This window comes from Dasypus novemcinctus, chromosome 3 (assembly GCF_030445035.2).
Source record: "Dasypus novemcinctus isolate mDasNov1 chromosome 3, mDasNov1.1.hap2, whole genome shotgun sequence".
In the NCBI taxonomy this organism is placed as follows: domain Eukaryota; kingdom Metazoa; phylum Chordata; class Mammalia; order Cingulata; family Dasypodidae; genus Dasypus; species Dasypus novemcinctus.
In genome coordinates, this window is record NC_080675.1 from 114569435 (window position 1) to 114584215 (window position 14781).

At 39.0% G+C, this 14781-nt stretch overlaps 1 protein-coding gene across 1 annotated transcript in view; it reads right to left on the minus strand.

Moving 5' to 3' along the window:
* The window catches only part of TTBK2 (tau tubulin kinase 2), a 298458-nt gene extending 285041 nt beyond the window's left edge, over nt 1-13417 (minus strand). Inside the window, 1 exon segment of the mRNA XM_004466708.3 lies at nt 13015-13417. The gene's annotated coding sequence lies outside the window, so the exon portion shown is untranslated.
* Nucleotides 13418-14781: the final 1364 nt, after the last annotated feature.

Genomic DNA, 14781 nt, shown 5'->3' on the forward strand with positions numbered 1-14781 from the left:
TTTACAATTTGGATGACTTTTCTTTTTCTTGCCCAATTGCTCTGGCAAGAACTTCCAGTACAATGCTGAATAACAATGGTGAAAGTGGGCATATCCTTGTCTTATTCCTAACATTAGAAGAAAATCTTTCGGTTTTTCACCATTAAGTAGAATATTAGCTGTGGGCTATTCATAAATACCCTTTATCATGTTGAGGAAGTTTCCTTCAATTCCTAGTTTTCTAAGTGTTTTCTCAAGAAAGGGTGCTATATTTTGTCAAATGCCTTTTCTGGATCAACTGAGATGATCATGTGGATTTTTTTCCTTCATTGTTAATATGCTTTATTACATTAATTTATTTTCTTATGTTGAACCATGCTTGCATACCAGGGATAAATCCCACTTGATCACAGTATATAATTCTTTTACTATGCTGTTGGATTCATTTGTGCTAGTATTTTGTTGAGGACTTTTGCATCTATAGTCATAAGAGATATATTAGTCTGTGGTTTTCTTCTCTTGTGGTATTTTTTTTTTTAACAGTATGCCAGTTTTCATTTTATTTATTTATTTTTAAGATTTATTTATTTATTTCCCCTCCCCCCTCACCCCAGTTGTCTGTTCTCTGTGTCTATTTGCTGTGTCTTGTTTCTTTGTCCACTTCATGGGAATCTGTCTCTTTTTGTTGCGTCATCTTGTGTCAGATCTCCCTGTGTGTGGCACCATTCTTGGGCAGGCTGAATGTTCTTTCGTGCTGGGCGGCTCTCCTTACAGGGTACACTCCTTGCGCGTGGGTCACCCCTACATAAGGGACACCCCTGTGTGGCATGGCACTCCTTGCGCGCATCAGCACTGCGCATGGGCCAGCTCCACATGGGTCAAGGAGGCCCGGGATTTGAACCGCGGACCTCTCATGTGGTAGACGGACGCCCTAACCACTGGGCCAAGTCAGTTTCCCTCTTGTGGCATCTTTATCTGACTTTGGAATAAGGGTGATGTTGGCCTTATAGAATGAGTTAGGGAATGTGCCCTTCTCTTCAAATTTTTGATAGAGTTTGAGCAGAACTGGAGTTAAGTCTTTTTTGAATGTTTGGTGGAATTCCCCTGTGGAAACATCTGATCCTGGGCTTTTCTTTGTTGGGAGGTTTTTGATGATTGACTCAATCTCTTCCTGGTAATTGGTTTGTTGACATCTTCTATTTTGTCTTGAGTCAACACAGTCTATGTGTTTCTCAGAATTTGTCCATTTCATCAAGATTAGCTTATTGACATACAGTTCATAGTATCTACTCATAATTCTTTTTATTTCAGTGGGGTTGGTAGTAATGCCCTTTTTCATTTCTGATTTTTTGTATTTGTACCCTTTCTATGTTTCTTTCTTGGTCTAGCTATAGGTTTATCAATTTTGCTCTTCTTTTCAAAGAAATTAGCATTTATATTTGTTGCTTCTATCTTTTGTTTGCTTGTTTTCTATTTCATTTATCTCCACTCTAAAATATGCTATTTCTCTCCTTCTACCTTCTTTGGGTTTAGTTTGCTCCTCTTTTTCTACCTCTTCCCAATTTTAGGTTAGGTCTCTGATTTGAATTCTTCTTTTTTAATGGAAGCATTTAGAGTTATAAATTTCCCTCTCAATTCTACCTTAGCTGTGTCCCATAAGTTTTGGTATGTTCTATTTTCATTTTTATTTGCCTCAAAATATTTCCTAATTTCACATCTGATTTCCTCTTTAAACCACTGGTTTTCTAAGAGAACGTTGTTTAATTTTCACATACTTGTAGACTTTCCATTCTCAGAGTTCCTGTTACTGATTTCTAGCTTCTTTCCATTGTGATGAGATTATATACATTGCATGATTCCAATACTTTTTAATGTATTGAGACTTGATTTGTGACCCAATTTATGGGCTACCCTGAAGAAAGATCCATGTACACTTGAGAAGATTGTGTATTCTGTTTTCTTTTAATGCAGTGTTCTACATATGTCTGTTAGGTCTAGCTGGTTTAGTGTATCATTCAAGTCATTTACTTCCCTATTGATTTTCTGACTTGATGTTCTATCCATTATTGATAATAGTATGTTAAAGTCTCCTACTATTAATGCGGAACTGTCAATTTCTCCCTTCAAATCGTTCAGTATCTGCCTCATATATTTTGATGCTCTTAGGGGTTTACATATTTATAATTGTTAAATCTTCCTGTTAAATTGCCCCCTTTATTAGTATGTAATTACCATCTCTGTGCCTCATAACTACTCTGACTTAAAGACTATCTTATCTAATGTTAGTATAGCCAGCCCATTATATACTAATATATATATTATTATCATATATTTTGGTTACTTGCAGGGTATGTATTTTTTCCAACCTTTCACCATCAACCTATATGTATCTTTAACTCTAAGGTGAGTCTCATGCAGACAGCTTATAGTTAGGCCATGCTTTTTTATCCATTCTGCCAACCTCTGCCTTTTGACTGGAGAGTTTAATCCGTTTACATTTAAAGTCACTACTGATAATACAGGTCTTTTTCCTGCCATTTTGCTACTTAGTCTTTATAAGTTTTACATCTTTTTTGTCCTCACTTTCCTTAAAGCCTACTTTTATGTTTATTTGCTTTCTTGTGTTGTACAATATTGACTGCCTCTTCATCTCTACCTGGAGATATATATATATAAAACAAATCAATTTTATTGACATTTATTTATTAATAAAGCATACAATTTATCCAAAGTATACAATCAACAGTATTTGGCATAAGCACATAGTTGTGTGTTCATCACTTCAATCATTATTAAAACATTTTCATTATTTCAATAATCATAATAATAAACAAAAAAACAAACAAGCAAACAAGAAAATTCCTTACATCTCAATCTGTTTCCCCTGCTGTACATAGCTGTTATTTCTGGCTATTCTTGTACAATTATTTATCAAGCAGTTTTATTGAGATAAACCATATGATCTATCCAAATCCATCTTTTTAATCTTTTTTCCTTATGGTTACTATAGGGTTAAAATTTGACACCCTAAATACATAATAATTAGATTTGATTCAATACCTACTTTAACATCAATAGCATGCACATATATTTTCCTATATCCCTCTGTCCTGCCACCATTTTTTTGTACTTGTCACCACTTATATCTTTGTATATTGCATGTCCAAAAACCTAGATTTATCAATACATTTTACGCATTTTCATTTTAGCACCTGTAGGAAGTAGGAAATGGAGTTATGTACAAAACAATACGATAAAACTGGCATTTATAATCACCCAAATGGTTACCTTCACCACAGGTCTTTATTTCTTTTTGCTGTTTGGGCCACTGTCTAGTCCCCTTTCATTTCAGTCTGAAGAACTTCCTTTCACCTTTAGGGCAGGGCAAATGGTGGCATACGCCCTTGGCTTTTGCTTATCTGTGAATGTCTTAATCTCTCCCTCATTTTTAAAGAGAGTCTTGCTGGATATAAGTTCTTGGCTGGTAGTTGTTTTCTTTCAGCACTTTTAAGTATTTCAAACCACTGGCTTCTCGCCTCCATGCTTTCTGATGAGAAATCAGCACTCTTTATAATTGCGACTACTTCTATATAATATATTGCTTTACTCTTGCAGCTTTCAGAACTTTCTCCTTGTCCTTTGCATTTGATAGTATAATCAATATATGATGGGATGTATTCTTCTTCATGTTTATTCTGTTTGGTGTTCTCTGAGTTTCTTGAATGTGCATATTCATGTCTTGCTAAGTTTTAGAACTACTCAGTCATTATCATTTTGACTATTCCTTCTTCCCCTGTCTCTGTTCTCCTTCTGGGACTCCTGTAACATGTATATTGATGTGCTTGATAGTGTCCTATTGCTGTCTTAGGCTACTGTTGCTTTTAATATTTCTTTTTTCTTTCTGTTCCTCAGCCTAACTCAATTCAAGTGTTTTATCTTCCAGTTCGCTGATTCTTTCTTCTGTCAGCTCTAACCTGCTCTTGAAACCCTCCTGGGCAATTTTTCCTATCAGTTATTGTGGTCTTCTACTCCAGTACTTCTGTTTGGTTCCTTATTTAACATTTCTATCTTTTTACTTACTCTCATATTATTCATTTATTGTTTTCCTAAAACCCTGCAGTTCTTTCCATCATCTCCTTAAGCATGTTTAAGATTATTTTTTAAAGGCTTTGTTCAGTATGTCCACATTCTCTTCTTTGTTGGTGTTTTCTGCATTTTTATAGTCTTTTTTTTTTTTGGATGGGCCATCATTTCCTGTTTGTCTTACACTCTTTTGTTGCACATTGTACATTTTAATATTTTTAAATGTTAATTCTGGGGTTTACTCCCTGGGTTGCCTTTTTTCAGGTTTTGCAATCAGCTGGTGATAAGACAGACTTTCTTGAGCTCCAGCCCCCCTATCAGGAAGGTCTGCCCAAGGTGAAAGCAGTATGCAGGGTTTTCCCTGTCTTACTAGGGGATTGTATGGGTTTTGTGCTTCTCAGGTGTTTTGGAGTTTCCTCTTTACAGAATGTTGGTTAACCCCTCTGTTTTCCAGGCTATATGAATCCAGCAGGCCTTTGGCCCAGACTGTCCACCTGTATAGTTTTTAAACACTCCTTTCATTGTTTCACACTGCTCTTCTCTGGAAGGAGGGTCACCTCAGGGAGAACTTTGCCCATTTGGTCTTTCCTACCCAAAACAGGGCCAGAGACACATGAATGGGGTGTAAACCAGCTTCCAAAGTGCCCTGTGGAGGAGGTCAAGAAGGGCACCAGAAACTCTGACAGCTCCCCACAGCTGAGCTTTCCTGGACTGCCCAGCAAATTCAGCCCTTCAGATGAATTCCCCTGCAGCCCTGAGGAAGCCCTGGATCTTTAAATCGCCATCATGGCCTCCGCCTCTGTTCAAGGAGGACTGAAACAATGATTGCTGCTGCCTTTGTCTGCACCAGGGTGAAACAATAGCTGTCCTAAGAGCTGGGACCTGGTGATCTGAATTCACTAATCAAAAGCTGTGACCAGCGATCAGCTATATACACCTCTGTTCTTGGGGAAGAGAATTATTATGTCTCATTCTGTCAGCAGTAGCTAGCCAGAGATTGGGCCCTGCTGTGCAAGTGGGGGATGGGTGCCAGTAGTCCCTGCACAAAAGAAAGCAATTTACAGTTCTTTACTGTAATTTATCAGCCTCTTCCTCTCGCTCTTCCCTTGATACTACACACTGTTCTTCTGGCCTCCAGGATTTCAAAATGGTTATTTCAGACAGTTCCTACCAATCTGGTGGTTGTTTTGGTAGAAGGACTGAGTCCTGGAGCTCTCTATTCGGTCAAATTTATTTTTAATTAAGTACTTAAGTACTTAAAGTTTTATTATATCCACCAACCTGTGAATCTGATAGAGGACGCAAGATGAACTGTAAAACAAAAGTCTACTTGCCTGAACCCACCCCCTAGACTGGCTTAGGTCTATCTGTTATTTGTTCAAGTAGCATTCGGCATTTCCCCTTCATAATACTTTTTTTATTTAAGGATTTTTTATTTATTTTTCTCCTTTCCTGCCCCCCCCACCCCCCGCCCAGTTGTCTGCTCTCTGTGTCCATTCGCTGTGTGTTCTTCTGTGACTGCTTCTATCCTTATTAGCGGCACCGGGAATCTGGGTTTCTTCTTGTTGCATCATCTTGTTGTGTCAGCTCTCCGTGTGTGCAACACCATTCTTGGGCAGGTTGCACTTTCTTTTTGTGCTGGGTGACTCTCCTTATGGGGTGCACCCTTGCGCATGGGGCTCCCCTATGCAGGGGCCACCCCTGCGTGGCACGGCACTGCACGTGGGCCAGCTCCACACGGGTCAAGGAGGCCCGGGTTGAACCATGGACCTCCCATGTGGTAGATGGACGCCCTAACCACTGGGCCAAGTCCGCTTCCCTTGTTATACTACTAATTTCTTGTTTGACAACTGTCTGTTTCCATGATACTAGAAGCTCTTAAAGTGATCATTTCTGTCTTTTTCACTGTTGAATCTCTAACCCCTAGAAGAGTGATATGGTAGGTAAATGTTTAATACATATTTAATGAATGAATGGATGAGGCTATTCCAACAGTTCAATGTAGAGATAATGAGATTCAGAGAGTCTGAGTTAAGGTGGTGGCAGTGAAAATGGGAAGGAGAAGAAGTTCTATGGAGGCAGAATATGGGGAAAGAGGGAGTTAAAAAAAAATCTGAAATTTTAAAACTTGGGTGACAGGTTGAACAGAACTAAAAATTAAGAATTAAGGAAGTTAAAAAGAGGGTTGATTTTTCTCTTGGTCACGCTATATTTTTTAAATGCTAGGGAAGTCTGAAGTAAATGAAGTCCTAGTCTGGTTTAACTACATACAATTTAATGTTTTTTTTTACGTCAAATTCAAAAGAAACAAAGCTCAAATTTTTCTCTTCAGTTATTCTTTTTTTTTCTTCCTATTTTCCTCCCCTCATCTCTGCCTTGGTCATTGTAGAATATTGGAACTACCATTTTTGAAGTATTTTAGAAACTAAAGTCATAGTGAATCCAAAAAAGGAAATCTTCCAAACTTAATACATGGCATACAACACATGTGAAAAACAAAATGTGAGACAAACAAAATATAGTATTTAGATGATCAATTGTCTGGTTCAGGGAAACGGACTTTGGCCCAGTGGTTAGGGCGTCCGTCTACCATATGGGAGGTCCGCGGTTCAAGCCCCGGGCCTCCTTGACCCGTATGGAGCTGGCCCATGTGCAGTGCTGATGCGCGCAAGGAGTGCCGTGCTACACAGGGGTGTCCCCCGCGTACGGGAGCCCCACGTGCAAGGAGTGCACCCATAAGGAGAGCCGCCCAGCACGAAGGAGGGAGCAGCCTGCCGAGGAATGGCGCCACCCACACTTTCCGTGCCGCTGACGACAACAGAAGCAGACAAAGAAACAAAACGCAGCAAAAAGACACAGAAAACAGACAACCGGGGGAGGGGAGGGGAATTAAATAAATAAAAAATAAATCTTAAAAAAAAAAAATTGTCTGGTTCAAGATAGGAGAAACAATGCAATTTCATTTTAAAAGCAACTGACTTCGAACTTCTGCAAAAGGGGAAAAAAGGCAAGTATAAAAATATTCATGGATAAAAGTATTTAGTTAAAAACTGATATAATTGCAAATAAGCTTTTTTATTCAAATATTTAAAAATACTGATTCTTTAGACATGGTTAGGTTAAAATCTGACAGCTTACTAAAAGGGAGTCAAGAAGTTGCTATCTCCCATTCTTCAGATTATACTACCCCTGATTCTTTTAAAGACTACTTAATTTTTTAACTTGGGAAGCATTACTGTATTAGTCAGCCAAAGGGGTGCTGATACAAAATAACAGAAATTGGCTGGTTTTTATAAAGGGCATTTATTTGGAGTAAGAGCTTACAGATACCAGGCCATAAAGCATAAGTTCCTTCCCTCACCTAAGTCTAAGTGGAGCAAGATGGCTGCCGATGTCTGCGAGGGTTCAGGCTTCCTGGGTTCCTACATTCCTGGGGATTGCTTTTCCCTGGGTTCAAGGTTGTTTTCTTCCTGGGGCTGACTTCTGTTTCTCTGTGAGCATACTTCCTGGGGCTCCAGCTTCAGCATTAAACTCCAAGATCAAAATTCCAACATCAAAAACCCCCACCCCTGTTCTCTGCCGTGCCTTTTATTTGTGAGTCTCCACCCACCAAGGGGTGGGGACTCAATGCCTTAATCATAACTCAATCATTCCCAGGTACATATCAGATTACAAGCATAATCCAATATCTATGTTTGGAATTCATAACCATATCAAACTGCTACAATTACCCTAGTTGAAGTAAAAGCAAATTCTATATACATCCCAAAACATCAAGGATCTTACATTAAAAAGTTAATTAAAAAAAAAAAGGAAAAATTCTAAAATGTTCACTGAAGTGAAGTATTTTATGCTCAAGAGCATTTGAACCTAACAGTTTGATATTATTTATGAATTCCAAAAAGAGACTGATTTTGTTTGTAAACTCATCTGTTCCTCTGGGTACAATACCCTTTGACTGTATTAGATTTAGCTGAGATGTCTTTGATAAAAGAATGTTAAGATTAGGGCTTTTCGCCATTGGCCCCCACCATAGGTAGGGTAACCAATAACAGCTGGGCCCCATCCCCTAAGAATTAGCAAGGGGGAGGAATAATTAACAGTTTAAAAGGTAACCATAAAAGGCAGGGCCCACTCTCTCTGCCTAGAGGAGCCCACACCAAATCTTGGTGTGTATTTCCATCCTTTTGTCCCATCTCTCAGCAAGCTCTGTTCTTTCCCCCATTTCCGAAATAAATTATTTTTACAGGCCTAATTACAAAAAAAAAAGGTGAGGGCTTTGATTCAACCATGTCAGTAGAGTGTAATAGTCCCCGCCCACTTTGTGAGCTATATAAATGGACACTCAATCAAGGAGACACAAAGAAGTAGACACAGAAGAGAAATACACAGAGGAAGAGAGACAGCTCCACAGAAATAACAGAGAGATGAGCCATTTACCTCATAGTTTGAAGCACTGAGAAAACCCCAGGAAAGAGATGAGCCCTCCAGCCTACAGCTGAGATCAGAAAGAGCTGAGCTCACAGGGCCTTAACAGGAAAGTCAAAGGCTGAAACCACGAAAACATCGCCTGCCGTCTTGCTTCAACACACGGCAACAGATTTTGGTAAGGAAGTACCTCTTAAGGTACTTTGAATTGGACTCTTTAGGACCTGATAACTGTAAGCTTCTATCCCAAATAAATAGCCTTTATAAAAGCCAACTGATTTCTGGTACTTTGCATCAGCACCCCTTTGGCTAATTAATAACCAAAAAGAAAAGGATAACCATGTTTAACTGAAAATAAAGTCATATAACATAAATGAAAATATCAAAGAAATCTACTTTAAAAAATCCAATTTTCTGGCAAAAACAACATTCATATTATATAAATAACTTAAGTTCAATCTACCTTAAACCTACAATCAAGGACTGCAAAATTTTAATGAGGACAGAAGCTCTTTGCATGGTAATATTTGTGGAACCTGTAGTTAAAATGTAGCTCTAAAAATTTCAACTATAGAGTTACACAGCACTTTTATCAAACATAGAAGTTTGATATTTAACCTGAAAGCCAGTTTTCAGCCTTAATGGATTCTAGAGGGAAAACCTAACAATACTATCATTATTATTTCAATGTGCTGGGAAAAAGACAAAAAGGAAGTAAAACAGCATAAAATTTGTTTAATTTTGCAAATCAATAAATATTGATGATATTACTATTCAAATAAACAGACATAGCTCTAATTTTGAGTGTTCCCAAAAACCTTAAAAAAGAACCAAAAATTTTAAATAATATGCCTTCAAATTAAAAAGATTGTTTACTAAATATCTATAAAATAAATTTTCCTATAAGAGATGTTAAAAAAAAATCAGTGGGGATGGAAGGAAACTATATTTTCCATAAAATCTCAAAGGTTATTTTATTTTTGCTAATCAACCCAGCCCCTACTATTGAAGAGTGGTCATTAAACATTTGCCCAAGTTATATATTACTTCTTAAAGTTTTTAAGCCAATAAAAAAATTGCCTGGTCCCCACCAAAATTTAAATTACATGATCATATCTAATTCAAATATGTAATATTCTTTTATTTTGAAAAAACAACCTATCATTAATTGTCACATTTTAGAGCATTTTCTAGCTTTAGATATAAAGTACCCTCAAAAGCTGTCTAAATTAGGAAAACACAGGGAATATCTGCAAGACCTTGTATTAGTCAATGAATTCTTAGACTTTACACTGAAAGCATGAAAAACAAAAGAAAAAATAAACTGGACTTCATTAAAATTAAAAAAACTTTTCTGCACCTAAGGACATTATTAAGACAGTGAAAAGACAACCAACAGAATGGGAGAAAATATTTGGAAAGCCTTATGTCTGATAAGGGCTTAATATCTAGAATATAAGAACTACAAATCAACAACAAAAAGACAAACAACCCAAATTAAAAAATGGGCAAATGACTTGAACAGAAATTCTCCGAAGAAAATACATGAATGGTCAATACACACATAAAAAGCTGCTCAACATCATTAGACACTGGGGAAATACAATTCAAAACTAAAATGAGATACCACTTCTAACCCTCTAGGATGGCTATTATTTTAAATAACGGAAAATAATAAATGCTGATGAGGATACAGAGATATAGGAAACCTTGTACATTGTTAGTGGGAATGTAAAATGGTCTGTCACTGTGGAAATCAATTTGGAAGCTCCTCAGAAAGTTAACCATAGAACTACCATATAACCCTGGAATTACATTTCTAGGTATATACCCAAAAGAACTTAAAGAAGGGACTTGGACAGATATTTGTACACCAATGTTCATAGCAGCTTTATTCACAACAGCCAAAAGGTGGAAGTAACCCAAATGTCCATCAGCAGATGAATGAACAAACAAAATGTGCTATATACAGGCAATGGAAGAGCACACAGTCTTAAAAAGGAATGAAGTCCTGATGTATGCAACAACATGAATGAACCTTGAAGACATCATGATGAATGAAATAAGTCAGACAAAAAAGGGACACATACTGTATGATTCCAATTAAATGAAAGAGCTAGAATATGCAAATGCATAGAGACAGAAAGTAGAACACAGGTTATGGGGGAGAGGGGTAAGAAATAAGGAGTCAGTACATAACGGATGCAGGGTTTCTGTTTGGGGTGATGGGAAAGTTCTGGAAATAGACGGTGGTGAATGGTGATGGACGTTCGAAGTTAATGAGATGGGAAAGTGTATGTTGTGTGTATGTTTCCACAATTAAAAAAAAAAAAAGCAACTAAAGAGACAATGACAATTAAATGCAATATATGATCCTGGGATGGATCTAATAAGGGAGGAGAAAATGCCCAAAAACATATTATTGAGACATATGAAAGAAATTGGAATATAGACTAAAAGCTTTATGTTAAAGTTCTTGAACTTGATAACCATATTTAAGGTGGTTACATAAGTGAATATTCTTGTCCTTAGGAAATGCACTTGAAAGTATTATGTGTTCAAGAAGTATGATGGACAAAAACTACTAGCAAATGTTTAAAATATTTAAAGATAAGTTGATAGACATATGGATAGATAGAATGATACAGCAAATGTGGCAAAAATGGTACAACTGGTAGGTCTGGGCTTCTGTAGGGTGTATGCTGGAGTTCTCTTTGGGTTTTGTATAATTTTTTTCAGTTGTCCTGTATGTTTGAAGTTATTTCAAAATAGAAGTTTAATTTTTAAAAAGTTGCCTAACTTATACAAACTTCACTTCTAACATTAATTTTAAAGATATTCAAATCCCTCTATAATTGAGTTCAATATGCCAAAGCAAATGAGCTCTAACCTCATGAAGAGTGCCTGCAGTATTGAAATGATCAGTGTTTAAAAGTCAAAAGAAGACACAAAAATCTTAAGTCATACAAAATTCACTTAAAAATCTAAATTATATATTATCATGGTACAAGATAATGAGCAGGATATATTATTCTTAGCCAGCTCTCTACCTATAATCAAGTTATTTCAATTCAATTTTATAAATTAAATTAATGAAGCTACAGACTTAAAATTTGTATCTAAAGCACAAAGAAAATTTCTTAATAGTCTATGATAAAAGAAAAATAGAAGAGAAACTTTCCTTTATAACCACCCTTCAAACATCCTTTTTAGTGCCTAATAAAATGTAACATAAAGGAAAACAAAAGGTTTTAAAGGTTCTTTTCAGCATTTGTTTGAATAGATCACAGTACGCCTTCCAAGGGCACAAATATTAATTTGAAATTTCATAGTTATTAATTCTTCAGGATTAGTCATACCAAATATTTATCATTATTGTTTATAAAAGAAAGAAAGAGAAAAGGAAGGAAAAGAGAGAGGGAGGGAGAAATAGTATTCAATTCCCTCAATAGTTTGAAATCAATCTCCTGTTTTTATCCCTCCAAATGATCATTTAGCCAAAAGAAAACAGCACATAGTCTTTGTAGTCTATCCTGACAAATCAGTTTTCAGATACCAATACTTATGGCTCAAAACCAAACATTGTAACAAAACACACTGAGTGTATCCTCCTAGCATGTATGTGTGTGTACATGTGTACATTCATAATAATGTGACCATCATAAACACGTTAAAAAGAACTAAAATTTTTTGAATACCAAAATATCTCTACATAACAGACCGGTTACAACAAAATTGTCCTCTTTAATAATGGAAAGAACAATTTCTAAAGCTAACGATGAGAGGAGTATTATACCACGATTGCTGCCACCTATCAACTTCCATCAAAGCAAAGTACAACTGAATGTCATCTACCGCTACCGCAGCGAAGACTGAAACAAAATCAACTTGATTTTGAGAAAGATATCCTGGCATTCCAATAAGATTATTTACTGTTATGATGTGACAGTACTTATGTGTGGAGTCTTTTGTCCCTCCCACAGCATCGCAGTGTGTCAACATCATCTTAAGTCAAAGCAAAAGACAAGCAAATCCCTGGGGTCATAACTTCAGCACCCTGAGAATCAGTAAGGCATGGCCTTCGTTGTCGTTACTATACCACAGATTCTGCAGTCCCATGCCCCCTTCTATTAGGGGAGGCGGGGGAAATAAGCGCTCAGTAGCTCAGTTCTGATACCAGAAGCAGCATGAGTACAAGTGTTATGTGGGTCACCTAAAGTGGGAGAAACGGAACGAAGCTTCGTGCCTCTACAAGTTCACTGAAGATACAAGAAGCCTCCAGGGAAACCGGGCAGAAGCCTTCGGGCAAAGAGGGCATAACCAGAGCGATTTCTGAGATGGGCAGTGGCTGCATCTGACACAAGCCCAGGGTGTGGGCAGCGACCAAGGAGTCTCTCGTACCCCCCCCCCCCCCCCCTCCTCGCCAGGGTAGGACACTCCACAAGAGGTGAGACCGAACGAAGGGGTCGGAACTGGGGAAGGGCGGCGCCCAGGGGGACAGGAGGGTAGGGGGGCGTGTCCTACCTGGGCCGTGGCGGCCTCAGGGATTTCGGGCTGAAAGCTCGGGTCCAGCTCACGGCCCGGACTGGCAGGGGTGAACCCTCAGAAAGCGGGACCGCCGCCGCCTGCCCATCCCCCGCCGCCCGACTGCGACGGGACCAGAGCGCGGGTTCGAGGGCCGGCCGGCTGAGGAGTCCCCTCGGGTACCGTCCGCTTTTACTGACGACGGCGGCGGTTGCTACTGTTACTGCTCTTGCTGGCCACCCCCAGTGGCTGCTCTTGTGCCAGCCTCTGCTCCTCCTCCTGCCGGCGCCGCCGCCTAGTCCCCACCGCTCCCATCGCCGCTGCGGCGACTACTGCAGAGCCCGCTGACCCGACCCGACGTTATTCTCCCCCTTCGCAACCTGGTACAGCCTAGCCCACCTGCTCTACCAGTGCGCACGCCCACCTCTCCGCCATAGGTGCTGATTGGAGAGCACTTTGGGAGTCTGCCACGTCGGTTGGCTGACCTCATTGCCTATCAGAAAGGGGGCGGAGAGTCAGGCAGAGAGCGTCCCCGCCCCCCACCGGAGGAATGCCGCTATCTTCAGGTTTGCTTGAGAGTGCGTGTTACCGGGAAAGGAGCATCACAATGGCAGCGCGCATGCGTGCAGGGATTCTGGGCTTCGTAGTTCCAGCCAGCGCCGCAACTGTCCACCTTCCAGGAGAGAGAAGCAGGGCTTCTGAGATTAGTGGTTGGTGCACCTAGATGTTCTCCTAACTCAGCGGGATTGTGACCCGAGGGTTGACCTTTCCAAAAGAAGATCGGTAATGATCTGTCACAATACGAATTTAAACACTCTAGGGCAAACGTGATAAGGGCCCAAATGGTAAGGCCCTTCTATGTTTATTTGGGAAAATAGAGGGGAATGATTTAAGGGATCCATGCATCTCCTCAGAACCATACCTACCCCGGTTCTGACGCCTTGGCGCTCTCCCCAGAATCATCTAACATGAGATAAATAACTGGTGAGTACCGGTTCAAGGCCTAAAGATGTGAGGATGAAAGGAGACTGAGATCTCCAGAAAGGAACACCAGCCTGGAGCACGGAGTATCCAGTTTTAACAACCCGCGAAGAACGAGATTTCATTTTCTTCTTGACCACTCGCTTGGGGATCAATCAGCAGCCCTACATGTGGATCAATATGAAATTCCAAGCTAGTGTATGCCAGAGTCCCTCAGAAAATTTTAAAGAGATGTTGAGGAGGGCAAAACAGTGAGGCTTTGTTTGATAAATTTGTATTTGGTGTTGACTGTGTCCACCTATTTGGTGCAGAGGAAACCTTAACATTAAACCGTTCTCACATCCTTACCTACCAATTTACAGAAAACTCAAAGGATAAAAAAAAAAAAACAGCAACTTTCCCAAGGCTGTAAAACTAGTTGCAGAACCAAAATTCAGATCTCTCAAATTTCTTTGTCCAATACTCTTTACTTAATGATCACAGTAACTCCCAGAGGTATCCCATGGACCGAAAAGATGGAATGAATTGAAAGTGTCAATTTAATTTAAATCCTTTTTTTCATTCAAGCGATATTATGATTAAAACTGATTAAGAATATATAGAGGGAAGCAGATGTGGCTCAAGGGATTGGGCTCCCACCTACCACGTGGGAGATCTGTTGTTGGGTTCCTGTGCCTCCTAAAAAAACAAAAAAGAGAAACAGGCACAAGTGCAAACAAGGAGGGGGTGGGGTGGGAAGAGATAAATAAATCTTTTTTAAAAAAAGAATATATAGAGGTTAAATAT